Source organism: Acipenser ruthenus, chromosome 13 (genome assembly GCF_902713425.1).
Source record: "Acipenser ruthenus chromosome 13, fAciRut3.2 maternal haplotype, whole genome shotgun sequence".
Lineage (NCBI taxonomy): Eukaryota > Metazoa > Chordata > Actinopteri > Acipenseriformes > Acipenseridae > Acipenser > Acipenser ruthenus.
In genome coordinates, this window is record NC_081201.1 from 15,154,010 (window position 1) to 15,169,800 (window position 15,791).

Below are 15,791 nucleotides of genomic sequence, written 5' to 3' on the forward strand. Positions count from 1 at the left end.
CAATTGAGAATATGTGGAAAGAGTTGAAAATTGCTGTTCACCAAACCAACTTGACTGAGCAATTTTGCAAAGAAGAATGGGCAAAAATTGCAGTGTCCAGATGTGCAAAGCTGGTAGAGACTTATCCAAATAGACTCATGGCTGTAATTGCTGCCAAAGGTGCCTCTACCAAATACTGACTCAAGGGGGTGAATACTTATGCAATCAATTATTTTCTGTTTTGTATTTGTAATTAATTTAGAACAATTTGTAGATTTTATTTTTCACTTTGACATTCTGGACTTTGTTTGTGTTGATCAGTGGCAAAAACTCCTAGTAAATCAATTCTGATTCCATGTTGTAATACAATAAAATGTGGAAAAGTCCAAGGGTTCACCAAGGGGTGAATACTTTTGAGAGCCACTGTACATCCCCTCAACATCGCATATAATAGTCGTTCGTGAAATGAAATGCCACATTTAGGTTGCTCAACTGGCCATGTATTTAAGTTTGGAGTTTATGGAGTTTATTTTGGGCTTAGGCAATCATAGTGTCAAAACAGAAAACAATATGTGGGCAATGTGGCAAGTGCTGAAAATACCAATTTTACTCATGTTTTTGTAACTTTTAGATATGTTTGCTGATATATATATATATATATATATATATATATACAGCATGCTCTTTCTATGAACACAAAGTTAGTGGTTTAAATTATTTTTGTTTTTAAAATCTTTTAGGTGTGTGATGATTGACAGAGACCTCAAAGAAGTCAATGCATTTCTTAAAGTCTTTCCAGATGCAAAAATTCTGTTGTGCTGGTTTCACATGTTACAAGTAAGTTTTGCTAAGTGTTGCTCCATACAAATAGTTATATACTCAATTGTAGCCAGTATTTAATGTATAATACTCACAGGCAATACACAGATAGATGGTGAAGAAAGATGGTGGGCATTTGTCGACATGTAATAGAAATCGTGTCATCGGAGCAATGGTTGCACTGAAGCACTGTACAACGGTATGTTTCAATAACTTACTCATTGAGTTCTTATGTCACTGCTTTACATGCATTGGGCAGATTTGTTGTCACAGTACTGACTCCAGCTAAGGCCTGGACAAAATAAGTTTGAAGTTTGGAGCAAACCTATTCTTACTTTATAAACAGGATACAACTTTTTGTTAAATCTGAGGTATTAGACAGCTGTTCTAAAAGCTGTATGCCTGCTGTTCTTATATTCCTGAACAATTGGAACAGTTTAAAGTGAATTAAAAAAGATTGTTATTTGTTACAGATTAAGAGATATTACAACTTAAAAATATTTATTGTTGTTCTTCCTTGTTTACCAGTAAATATTAATTTAGCACTTTCTTTAGGTACCACATTTTTATATGGCTGGTCTCTTTATTTAAACGTAGCTGCTTTTTACTTGTAAACATTTGAGATGTATGTATAGTCTTTAAATAATTGAACATTATATAGTCAGAAAACTTCATATTATTTAGTAATCGTTTAGCATTTGCAGGTAACAAGATCCTTTGCTTTTTTATTGACATGAATTATTTTTTTTTTTAGTTGGATGAATTTCATTCAGTTGCCTCCATTAAATGCAATGAACGCGAGTCACTTTTGGGAAGCAATCATGTCACCAAGTACCTGAGAGTGCACTGGCTGCCATATGGTGAATTCTGGGCAAACTTTGGACGGAGGTTTTTTCACCATAACAGTGAGACAAACAACAAGGCTGAAAGGTATATTCTGTTTCAAATGAAAGTCCAAGTACTTTGTACATTGCTTAATCTGTTGGATTAAACAGATACAGTATTGCCTTGAATACTTATGGAATTGTAATAAAATACATATTACATGGTTGAGTAATACATTTACATAGTGTCTTCATATAAACTGAATTCCCTTTACTTTATGAAGTGTATGTCTCAACAGACTGGTATTTCTTTAAAAATAAAAAAAAAAGTGTTGGGTTAATCCGGCCATGTTTTTTACTGTAGCAACACCTCCTCTGTTTGCTCAGTTTTTCTTTCTTCTCAATATTTTTTTTTTTTACATGTAATGTAATGTTCATTGCCCAAGAAACTTATATAAAGATAATTTGACTCCTGTCTTTGGTAGTTGGGAATAGAAGTTTAAAGGCCAAAAACTACTTTTCCTATTCTTTTTTAGATTCTTTCTGACTCTGAAATATCAGTTCTTAAAAGGAAGATCAAACCAGCGAGTGGACGAGCTGTTGAAGCTTCTCTGTAGCAATGTTCAAGACTACTACAGGTACAAAGACAGACATTTTACTCAGAGAGAGGGTGGTAAACTCCAGTCCTGGACAGCTGTAATCCAGAGTTTATACATTTTAAACTCTCATAAGAGAAAGGGGGGAGTTAATGAAACCAGAAGACCCTGTGGCATTCCAAGAATGGAGTTGGACACTCCAGACGTAGAACTCTTTTAAACATACAACTAAAAATACTTTTGATTTTTTTTAAGCTACCTGGATCACTTGACTGAAATTGGACGCATCAGAACTGCTGGAAAAGACACTTCTTCAGCCACAGTAACTGCTATGATACAGAAAGGGTTAGATAAAGAAATCACAATTGATGACTTTGGTAAATGTATGATTCCTTCACAGTCTGGCTCTAACCAACACAAAGTCGACCTGGTTGGCTTGACATGTGATTGTAAATTTTCATGCTCTGGGAATCTCTGCAAGCACATTTGTTTTGCAAGTTTAGTGTTAAAAAAGAAGGGCAGATGCATAGATGACATTAGAAAGAAGTTGGCTAAGTTGATCATAGAAAACACTTCATACCTTATTGATTGTGAAAACTTGTCAGTTTTTATGGAAAACGGCTGCATTGGTGTTGTCAGCATGAAAACTGGTTGTTGCTCTTGTAATGCAAGCAGTTTTGGGGAACAGTGTGTTTGTCAACATGTTTTTAAAATGCTAAATGTTGAACAAACTGGACTTGATGATTCAGTGGAAGAAACAGAAAACACTTCATTCGTCCCAACCACTTCTAGACTTCATCCCAATTTACAGAAAACTGCTTGAGTGGAGCAAATCCTCTCATTGCATTGAGGCTACAGAGTTGCATAAATCTGTTGAGCGAGCATACAGGATTGCTTTTAGTCAGTTCCATTCATGTACAAAAACATGAAAAATAACACCATTTCATGCATATAGGCAGAAAATGAAAAGAACAAAGGATGGTGTGAGAGAACACTCTTACTTTAGTTGTAGTAGTATTGGAAAAAGAAGGAAACCAACCAGGACTATAAATGCAGACTCCGTTTGTCCATATAAGAAAGGTTACAAAAGGGAAGATTATGCCAACTAGCACTAAAAGATAGTGAAGAAGTGTCTTGGGCTGCCAACTCCTTTTCATGCTCGCAAAGGTCTTGACATAATTACTATTTGCTTAATTGGAGTAATTTAAAACAGGTCTCGCAAGCTATAGATGAATTCAAGCAGTAGTGGTCGAACTGGTTTTCATTCCAACTGACCGCTCAACTGTTTACTCAAACTCTTAGACTAATAATCTGGTTGATTAGACCTCTTTATTCTCTTTATTTAGCTATAAAACCTACAGGACCCTCCCATTACACCATACATATACAATTGTTTCTGTTACACAGCACTTACAGAATACATATAAATCTGGGGGGCTTTCTTTTGAAAACAATATTGAATTGAATATGTTGGGGTTGTATATGACCAGCACTCACTTTATATCTTTGCAGACAGTCATACACTTTATAAAGGGTAAACACCCTATTCCAGGGGTGTACAGCTCCAGTCCTCCAGGGCTGCAGGGTCTTCTGGGTTTCCTTCTACCAGAGTTCTTAACTATCTAATGGAATCAATTTTTTAATTAGCCAACACGACTAATTTAACACTTTTCTTTAAAGGTTTAATGCTGTTGATTTTGATTTTAAGGCATCTACAAAAACTGCTGGATTGTGGCCCTCAAGAACTGGAGTTGTGCACCTTTGGTCTATTCTGATTACGATAATAAATCTCGGTTGTACTGTATACATCAAAAATGTTTCACTGGTGTTTTTCCTATTGGCTTTTTAATGTTAATTTTTATGTTAATGTTCATTTTAATACTATCTCCAGTTTGTAATACCATTTAGATATATGGTACAATAATTGCCTAACCATTACAAATAAACTGTTTCCTACGTTTTAAATGTTGTATGATAAATTCTTTCCACCAAATCACCTGCACTACAATGAAGCAGTGATCTAGGTTACTAAAAAAAATCAAGAAAACAACAATATTAAAGTGTATTTTATTATGGTACTTATAATGCAGTTTTTTCAAAATATTTGTGCTCAATAACACAGAAAAATAAAAGGTTATCTTAAGTATTTCCCAACCCTGGTTCGGGGGACCCGCTGCCCTGCTGGTTTTTGTTCCAACTGAGCTCTCGGTTACTTAATTGAACCTTCAATTGAACTAATCATTTGTCTAATCAACTTTTGAATTATTATTTTATAGCTCTTAGAGTTGGATATTTCAACTCATGTCTAAAATTGTATGAAGTAACTTGAAATCTTCAGTTTTTATATGCGAAACCATTTAAAAGGTTTAAGCAAATTGTTAGCTCAACTGAGGGTTCAATTAAGTAATTGAGAGATCAAAAAAGTAATTGAAGAACAAAAAAACAGCAGGGCAAAACACTGCTCTAGGAGTTATATGCAGTTTTATATGCTGATGATGTCATCCAGCATGGCCATGTTTTTTTTTTTTTTTATTGTAGCACAGGGGTGCACAACTCTGGCCCTCGAGATCCATTCCAGTCCTGGTCTTTATTCCAACTAGTTCCTAAATTAGTTAATTGCCTATTAACAGATTCAGTGAACTATTTTAGAACCTGCTTGGAATGAAAACATGGACTGTAATAGATCTCGAGGGCCAGAGTTGTGCACCACTAGGATAAGCGTTTTCCGAGAAGATGTTTGTTTATCATGTTACGGTTTGTACTGTATTTTTATAACTTTATCAAACGTAGCTGCCAAACCACAGAACCAATCAGCTTCTCAACAGTCAATCTTGGACTATCCCTCAACATGTATAGCAAGTTTCAGAAATCTGCAATAAGTGGTTTTCGATACGTAGAAAATGGTTTTATTCTAAACTATCACGCAGCATCTTCTCCTTTTCTTTCATGCACTTATCAATTATGCTGCTGTACACACATTTAGGATGTTTCCACCTAAGCCAAGGGTGACCAAATTAAAGTCTCCCAAATGGGTGGTCAGCGTCAAGTTTACTTTCTTCAGACTTTCCCTACAAAAAACAAGGAAACCAAGTAGTACAGAAGCAGTCTTGGTATAACCTCCTTTAATATCAGCACGAGAGCTAAAGCTAGACTGCAATTCATCACATTTACTGTAGTACCTGTGTTATGCTACAATGTTGCACACTGTTACCATATCAGTATCACAAATCTTTACATGTTTGTTGATCCAGTTGTGCAACAATGCACATTACTTAAATCCAGTGTGTTGCCATCATTTATTCCAGTACTGTATTTATTTATAAAAGAGTATTTAAAAAATGGTGTATTTCAGCAAGTTGTTCAGTTGTATTGTTATAAGCATTTAGAGGTGGAAGGTGGTTTGCAACATCTTTGAAATCAACGAACTTGCTGGCCAGCAAACCAATGTCTTTTGAAAGATCATCAGCTTCACCTGAAAAGAAATGAAGATGCACATGAAGTAATATTAAATGTAGAATTTGGAAGTAAAATGTTTATACTAAGATAGCAAAACTGCTCCATATGTGACAGTGTAAATAAATAAATACACAGTACCTGTAGTTTGATGTTTTCATAGAAGTATACATTTACTGTTTAAATGGTATACTAAACAACCATCTCTACACATTTATACATATGAACAACCACAATTAATACAATTGTTAAGCCCTGCCACTTATTAGTGAGAAATCATTCCCTACTCTACACACATATCTACTCTATGTTTTATTCAATAAAAGCTGGTTATACCCTCAGAGATTTTGATAGTGTGGTAATCCTGGATATTGGTGCAGTTGTTACCCCTGCCTTTAAGAGCTGATCTTTAATTTCCTTTTTTTTTTTTGTTTTGGCTCGCCTTAGGTAGGACACCACACAATTCATTGATAGCTTCTCAGGGCTGCTGCATCTTCTCTTTAGTTCATCTATGCTTACTTGATATCTATCAAGAAATGTAGCAGTAATGACAACATGCATAGCTGTATACATTGCACTTCTCATGTCAAATTCCAGCCTTATACCTTGGCACATGTCATATGGTGCTAAAGACATACAAACACTTGACTTTTAAATTGAATACATTTAAAAACATATCTGCTGAGCTGTAGCACTTCTTTATTATTCACAACAAACTCTAGCTTATGAAATATTTTTCAGTTTTACAACAGGGCAGCAGTGTGGAGTAGTGGTTAGGGCTCTGGACTGACTGGAGTACACTGCCGCTGTACCCTTGGGCAAGCAGGTACTTTACCTAGGTTGCTCCAGTAAAAACACAATTGTATAAATGGGTAATTGTATGTAAAAACAATTGCAAGTCACCCTGGATAAGGGAGTCTGCTAAGAAATAAAGAAAAAAAAATACGACAGTTTATATCATAAAATGCTTCAAAATTGCTAACAGCTGCTTGCACACTGCTGAAACACATGAAATGTGCAAGTTGTATTGGTTGAAAGTATCCTACATCAGATAAATCTTTCATACCTTTTCTGTTGTTAAATTCGGTGGTTTTAATAAAGTTTCAACCATAAATCCACTGCTGTCCTCTCTTATGCTGTTGTCTATAAAAAAAAGTTTAAAAGCTTTGTCAATAATCAAAACGTGCACTTTTAGATTAGTATTTTACTTTGCACTTTACAGACTACAGCTTTACCATTGTCTGCAATGCTTCCACTCTGTCCATTTCTGACTGTGCTTTCTTCATCTACAAGAAAATGACGATTAAACATCAATGAGTGCATTAAATATCCTACTGTTTACAATTTTAAAAAGTGAATATGATTAATATTCTGAAAGGAGAAAGCATTGTGTGGTTAAAAAGTAATATGATCTACTTATCATGCTACAAAACAAATGAATGATGTGCATTACTCTGGTGATTGAAGTAATAACAGGATCGTGCTATTTAGTATGAGGATATGAAGGAGACAATTTGCTTCAGAAAAAACTTGAAATAACATTGAAATTCTTGCTATCTGTTGTACCCCATGGTATAAAAATCAAAGACTTTTTAGAATAACCTTCAAATTGAATTACCTTGTTACTTTGAATTATAGAAATAATCTTGGTTTATATTTGTCTTACCTTTTTCATTTTCTTGGCAACTGTTGCCAACTGCTTGGTCTGATGAGCTAAAATACAAATGAGGAATATGTTGATTCATAAGATATTTCTTATAATCAAACCATCAACATAACCACCCAGATTTACACATTAATAATAATTAATGTCCTTGTAAAAATGTAACAAAGCAAATGTCATCCACTGACAATATTTAAGCTGTGTTGGTCAACTGAATAATAGGTAGATATCCAGTCTTTTCAGATTTATTTATGTAACTGCAGGCAACGAATAAATCATTAAATATTTAATTTCTATTTAGCTACATCAATAATAGTGGCTAAGCATGTAATTTCAATAATTGTTTATATAAAAAAATAAACTTTACAACTTACCCCAGCACAGGATCACTTCCTCGGTTTGCTTTGTTCTGTCCTCTTTTTCTCTTTACCATGTTGACTGGAAATCAAAAGATTGTTACATTAGACATTTGATCGACAATACTGATATACGTGACCTAGAAGAACAGCAAAAAACAAAGGAAAATTTAAATGTGCAAAAGGCAGATGTCCACAAAAGTTACAGACCTGCTCTCAGGGCAGGAGGGCACAGACCTGCTCTCGGGGCAGGAGAGCACAGACCTGCTCTCAGGGTAGGAGGGCACAGACCTGCTCTCGGGGCAGGAGAGCACAGACCTGCTCTCAGGGCAGGAGGGCACAGACCTGCTCCCGGGGCAGGAGGGCACAGACCTGCTCTCAGGGCAGGAGGGCACAGACCTGCTCTCGGGGCAGGAGAGCACAGACCTGCTCTCAGGGCAGGAGGGCACAGACCTGCTCCCGGGGCAGGAGGGCACAGACCTGCTCTCGGGGCAGGAGGGCACAGACCTGCTCTCGGGGCAGGAGGGCAAAGACCTGCTCAAAACAGGAGGGCACAGACCTGCTCCCGGGGCAGGAGGGCACAGACCTGCTCTTGGGGCATGAGAGCACAGACCTGCTCTCAGGGCAGGAGGGCACAGACCTGCTCTCGGGGCAGGAGAGCACAGACCTGCTCTCAGGGCAGGAGGGCACAGACCTGCTCCCGGGGCAGGAGGGCACAGACCTGCTCTCAGGGCAGGAGGGCACAGACCTGCTCTCGGGGCAGGAGGGCAAAGACCTGCTCAAAACAGGAGGGCACAGACCTGCTCCCGGGGCAGGAGGGCACAGACCTGCTCTTGGGGCATGAGAGCACAGACCTGCTCTCAGGGCAGGAGGGCACAGACCTGCTCTCGGGGCAGGAGAGCACAGACCTACTCAAAACAGGAGGGACAGACCTGCTCTCAGGGCAGGAGGGCACAGACCTGCTCCCGGGACAGGAGGGCACAGACCTGCTCTCAGGGCAGGAGGGCACAGACCTGCTCTCTTGGGGCAGGAGAGTACAGACCTGCTCACAGGCCTCTTTTCACTCGGTAGATCGACACAGTATTTTTTATAACTGTATACAATATTTAAAATTAATCTTGCACGTTACTTTCATGTCAGTCAGTGGTTCAAACAGCAATTCATACAGTAACGTTAGTTCTATAACAGCAAAACAAATCTGAATTGTTATCGCTCTTTCTCCGGTCTTGTAATTATTTTATATTTACGAATCTTGCAAAATTCAAAATATTAATAGTAACCTGCGTGCTATATTGGTAGTTCGATACAGCCGCTAGCTCTGTACAATATTTTGATTAATCTTGAACACACATACATTTCAATCGGTGGTTCAAATAAAACGATATTTCCAACCGTTTTTTGTCAAATAATCTGACCAATCAAATGCTCCATTAAACATTTTAGACCCGCCTTGGGCAAAAGACGAGTAACCAATCAGAAGCAAAGCATTCGCACTGCCCCTGAGGCAGCTCTGCCCCCAGAACAAGCTTGGTTTCCAAAAACTGAACTGAGCTCAACAAAGGCAGAATCATTGTTTTTTGGTTCCTAGGTCATTGTTCTGCAAGACAAAAAAATATGCTAGTAAAATATATTGCAATTTGATGACATCTAAATATAATATTCAGAGGTGTACATATAGAGATTGATAGACATACTTATACATAAACAATAGGAATATATAAATATAAGTTTAACTTAATAAATGTACTTTTTTATTTAAATTTTTTTAATGTGATATTTTGTGACAGCTACAAATCAACTTGGGTGACAGCGTCGGACAATAAAAAATTGTGGCAGGATGGCTTGTAGTGGTGAGGTGTGGTGACGTCACGGACCAGGAAGTAACTGAACCAAAACAATGGATGGGCGGGTGAAACTGAACGCAACGGCGTTCAACTGAATTTATTAAATAATTAAACAGAAACAACAGATTTAAACAAACAACAAAACAAAACAAAAAGGCGCGTTGGCCAAACAAATAAACAGAAACAAGTATATCTAACTATAGCAATTGTTTGTTATATTCTCCTCGCTCTCTCTCTCCGCTCCCCATACTCTCCTCTCTACACTCAACCCCCACAGCACGGACAGCTGCAGGTTCTTATACTCTGGCCGAGGGGTTAACTAGCTGTTAATTATCTTATTACCCCTCGGCCACAGTCTGCACGCGTTTGGTAAGGATGCATGACTGTCAGCTAGTTAAATAATCAGTAGCTGATCAGCCACGCATCCTCACGAGGTTTTAAATATCCCCATCCCTGGCTCTCCTCTGTGCTCCGCTCGGCAAGAATCACACTGCGATCTGCTGAAAAGAAATGGAAGAGAACCAAACTCCCTGCTGCCCTAGACCTTTACCGCACTCTCCTCTCCTCCTTCTCCTCTACTCTCTCCTCTGCTAAATGTGCTTATTTCCAATCTGTAATCGAAGCCTCCACTAACAACCCACGTAAACTATTCTCTACCTTCTTCTCCCTCCTAAACCCTCCCCCCCCTCCTCCTCCCTCCTCTATCTCCCCTGACGACTTTGCCTCCTTCTTCTCTTCTAAAATCTCAGATATCCGCAAACTCTTTAACACCTCTCCCTCCCCCGCACCCCCTCCTGCTCCAACCCTTACACCTACTACATCCCCTACTAACTCGCCCTCCCTCTCCACCTTCTTGCCCCTCTCAGACTCTGACCTCTCCTCCCTACTCCAGGGTCACAAACCCACCACGTGTGCCTTGGACCCCCTCCCCACTCACCTCTTTCAAGCTGCTGCTCCTGCTCTACTCCCCTTCATCTCCTCACTCCTCAACACCTCTCTACTTTCTGGCATCTTTCCCTCTGCCTTCAAAAAAGCCTCTATCACTCCCCTCCTCAAAAAACCCACCCTCGACCCCACCTCCCTCCAGAGCTACCGTCCTGTCTCCCTCCTACCCTTCCTCTCCAAAACCCTCGAGCGGACTGTACACCGCCAGCTCTCTGCTTTCCTGTCCAACCACTCTCTGCTTGACCCTCTCCAATCTGGCTTCCGCTCTGCTCACTCCACTGAAACCGCCCTCCTGTCTGTCACCAACTCACTTAAGTGTGCCCGAGCTGCCTCTCTCTCCTCTGTCCTAATTCTCCTCGACCTCTCTGCTGCCTTTGACACTGTTGATCACTCTATTCTACTATCATCTCTTGCTGACCTGGGGATCTCTGGCACTGCTCTGGCCTGGTTCTCCTCCTACCTCTCCAACCGCACTTACCAGGTAACCTGGCGTGGAGCAACCTCCGCACCTCACCCTCTCTTAACTGGAGTCCCCCAAGGGTCAGTCTTGGGTCCTCTCCTGTTCTCTCTCTACACTCGCTCCCTGGGCCCCCTCATCGCATCCTATGGTTTCTCATACCATTTCTATGCTGATGATGCTCAGATTTTCCTCTCCTTCCCCACCTCTGACTCCACCATCTCCTCCCGTATCTCTACCTGTCTGTCTGCTATTTCCTCCTGGATGCACTCGCATCACCTCAAACTCAACCTCTCTAAATCTGACCTCCTTTTCTTTCCCTCCTCCTCCCCCTCCTCTGATCTCTCTATCTCTGTTCCTCTGGAATCTACCACACTCTCTCCCTCTTCCTCTGCTAAGAACCTTGGAGTCACCCTGGACCCCTGCCTCTCTTATTCCCAGCACATCTCCACTCTGGCACGCACTTGCCGATTCTTCCTGAGCAACATCCGAAGAATCCGACCCTTCCTCACCAACTACGCTACCCAGCTCCTGGTCCAGGCCCTGGTACTCTCCCGCCTAGACTACTGCAACTCCCTCCTGGCTGGCCTCCCTGCGTCCGCCACCCGTCCGCTCCAGCTCATCCAGAACTCTGCTGCCCGCCTGGTGTTCTCTCTGCCTCGCTTCGCCCACGCTACTCCACTACTCCGCTCGCTCCACTGGCTCCCGATCACCGCTCGCATCCAGTTCAAGACTCTTGTACTAGCCTACAGATGCCTTGACCAGACTGCACCCAGCTACCTCCAGACCCTCATCTCTCCCTACACCCCCACTCGACCTCTCCGCTCCGCCTACACTAGAAGACTGGCTCTACCTCCGCTACGCTCCCCTGCCTCCCAAGCCCGCTCCTTCTCCACCCTTGCTCCGCAGTGGTGGAATGACCTCCCTACAGATGTCAGGACTGCCCAGTCCCTGACCACATTCCGGCGCCTCCTTAAGACTCACCTCTTCAAACAGCACCTGTAGAACTTCTCTGTTGTATCCTGGGACACTATCACCCTTCATTTAAATATGCTTTATTTTGCTCTTATCTGCCCCCTATTTTACTACATTTAATCCTGTACTTCAGAATATTGTAATCTGCCAAGTGTTTAACCTGTAGTATTTTGCACTTAATCATATCCTGATGTAACTATCACTATCTAATCATATCCTGATGTAACTCTCACTATTATCTGCTGTATTATTGAATTGTGGTTTGTCACACTTGAAAAAATTATTGTATTTCTTGCTCTTATTGTATGACTTGTATTGTAACACTTGAATGTATTTGTATTTGCTTGCGATTGTAAGTCGCCCTGGATAAGGGCGTCTGCTAAGAAATAAATAATAATAATAATAATAATAAAAAACAATAACAAAAGACGCGGCGCTTTTATCCGCGCCACAAACAAAAATACAAATAATAATAAATAAATATATAGGGGCGGGACACTCCGCCACAGAAATACATTCATACATAATAATAAAAGCATGCCCCTTGTTGGTAACAGAAAATAAACATGCAGATAACATGTAATGCATTTGAATTACCAAAGAAAAAGTATACATCGCAATACATTGTTTCCAACAGTGTGATATATTGTCAACATCTAATCGCTACTTTTGTTCAGAACAGAATGTTACAATGAAATGTTAATGCTTCAATAACAACTGTTTGTTATGTGTCATGTGTAATAGTGTTCACGAGACCCGGGTACATGTCTCTGCAGGCTGCATGCTGTTATTGGTTGGTATTTTAAAAATATATATTATCCAGATTTTGGTTTACTTACTTTCTTTTTTTTACATACATTTTTTTATTTTATTTTTGTATCACACAACACAGACACAATATAGTATACAACATATATACCCCCCTTCCTTTCCTCCCCCAGCCACCCAACATCCCCTCCAGACCCACATCGTTGTTTTTGTTTAAAAAGTACTTACAATTTTATATTGTAGTCATTTTACACTATTTTTCAACACCAAATATGTTTTTCCAATTAAGTTTTTCTTGACATTGTTTATAAATTTAAAATATATATATATATATATATATATATTAATATTATTATTTATTTCTTAGCAGACCCTTACCCAGGGAGAATTATGTATTATTTATTGAATATCATCCTAATATTTGTGTGTAAATGTTTATAATCATCCTTACCAATCTTCCTTTGTTTGATCATTCTGCATTTTAATTTATGTTCATCATTTAACTTTTCTCTGAGCGCAGCGCTCATGAATTTTTGCGGAACACCTGGGAACCTTCTCTGCACTGTTTCTACAAGGGGCACAAAATAAGGAAGAAAATTATGTTTTACTAATTTTTACTCAATTTATGCACATTACACTGTATTATGACTAAGTAGTATATGTGCACGATACAAATGTAGGGTCACCAGGTATCAATTCATATATTCAGAATTATCATTGTGTTAAAATAATTTTACTAAATACATTTAAAAAAAAAAAAAAAGTCACGTCACAAGAGTAATTATTTCAAAATGTAAAAAAAGAAAGTATCAACAAATCATCAATTGACAATGATTGCACCTCAAATGTTTATTTCAATATTCTCACCTAGAAGCAACTTTATTTTACCAGGATTAAGGGCTGGTTTGGCAATAGAGCCATGGTTGGCATTACCAGCTCTTCCTGAAAGTCCATGGGTGGATAATACCTCCCTGCCAAAAACGGCAACAGCAAGGTCTTTGACCATGGTGGTGCAGGAGCTGCCTCCTCTACCACATGCCTCTTGAATGGCATTACTTATGCCTACATTTGTGGTGGCTGTAGACTGTTAAATAATAATACAAAAAACAAACAAACACAAAACAGGAGCCAGCAACACGCCCATGCTGCTCCCTGCACATCTCTCAAACAATCAATTTATACCACGTGATTGGGTTGATTGCTTGATTGATTGATCGGCAATCAACCCAACCACATGCTCACCTGGCCTAACATGTGCAGTCACTCACTCAACACACACAGACACCCACAGGCACATTCAGGAACTACACTCCAAACTATTTACACATTATACAGTGGCAGAGACACAGCTCTGCCACAATTCATACACAAGTAACATAATACTCTTACTTTTTGAGGTAGTTCTCCTGGCGTCCATAGTTGTTGTTGTTTTTTGTTTTTTTCTGTCTGTTAGAAACAATATATGTATCTGTATAAATACATTGTTGTCATCAGTAGTTTGCTGCATACAAGGTATATCATTGAAAAACATTTATATGCATTACGTGTGCCTAATTTAAGAAATCAATTTGTCCTCCTTGTAAGTATTGTAATAATATGAACACTACACAAGTGTAAACTATGCAAAAGACAGAGATTACAAAACAAAACACATGGATGGCTTTTTTCAGTATAATAATACTGGCAATATTAAATGGGTATTTTACCTTTTGTTGTTGAAGTTGTTGAATAAACTATAAGACAAAATGCATGAACACCATTAGATGTAGAAAACAAAAATGCCACAGCTAATACATTTGTACCTACACCTTTAAATTTGTGTAATTTAACTACAACCTTTCAACTCTGGTAATTTTATTTTTACATGCAGGCAATTGCATACGCCTGTAATGTAGGAAATAGAGTTAAAAGTTAATCATGGTGATGTTAAAATATGTATTATCTTAACTTGTTAACTCAAGAAGAATATAAAGTACTCTCAGTAAAACCTGCATTTATTTCAAGGTAAGAAAAATCATAAACACATCTCTTTATAATCATACGTGAAGCACAATTGTGAAAAAAAGAAATAAACCTACGACACTATACTAATGCGAAATCTTTCTTTTTAATTATGTTGTTATCCATACATTATTAATTGCAATTTACTTTTTTTAATGAGTAGAATTAACTCTTATATTTCTGTCGGCATAGGGCTACTACATAATCAACCTAAAATGTTTTTCAAGGAAATCCTTCCAGATGGATTATGCTGTAACGCTGGCGGAGTAGCAAGTTATTACAAATTGCGCCTTTTTTTAGGCGGGTATACACGAATATGAATGTGTTTTAAAATGAACTGTACAGTGTAATGTAAAGCAGATGTGGCGTCAAATGTAAATGCATTTGTATTTAAATGTAATCTTCTGACTATTTGCATTTGACTATTCTAAATACATATTTCCATTTGTATTTAAAGCTTCAAATTATTTCAAATGCATTTAAATACTTTTCAATAATATTAATGTTAATAGTTTTTCAGTATTGCTGGTAAAGTTTATTAACTTTTTCATGAAAACTGAAGCACTTTTGAGAACTTAATGTTTATTAAATGCAACAATCACCCTAAAAAGAAAAAAAAAACTGCAGTGCACATAATTTATGTCAGTGTTTCACAAATCTGGTCCTGGGGATCAACTGTGTCTGTACCAACTGAGTTCTCAATTATTAAATGTAGCAAATTATAAATTGTACCCAATTGAAAAATTGGTTACTTCATACAATTTTAGATATAACTTGAAATATCCTCTCGACTGGTTTCAGACTCTGATCAGCACAAATCTTATACTACCTTACCTGAGTTAACATGAGCTAGTGCCAAATTAATGATAATAAATCAGTCAATAACATATCCAATTGACATATAGGAGAATAATGGAAATGCATTTAGTATTTGTCACATTGCATTTGTATTTAGTTTGGTAGTAAATGTACCACATTCGCATTGAGCAAATTCAGATTTTCAAATACATAGTCATCAGCATTTAAATGTAAATGCAATGTAAAGATTTTATTGGGGGAAGCAAGTGATAAATGCTTAATATGTTGGTAATCTTCTTAAGTATTACTAAAA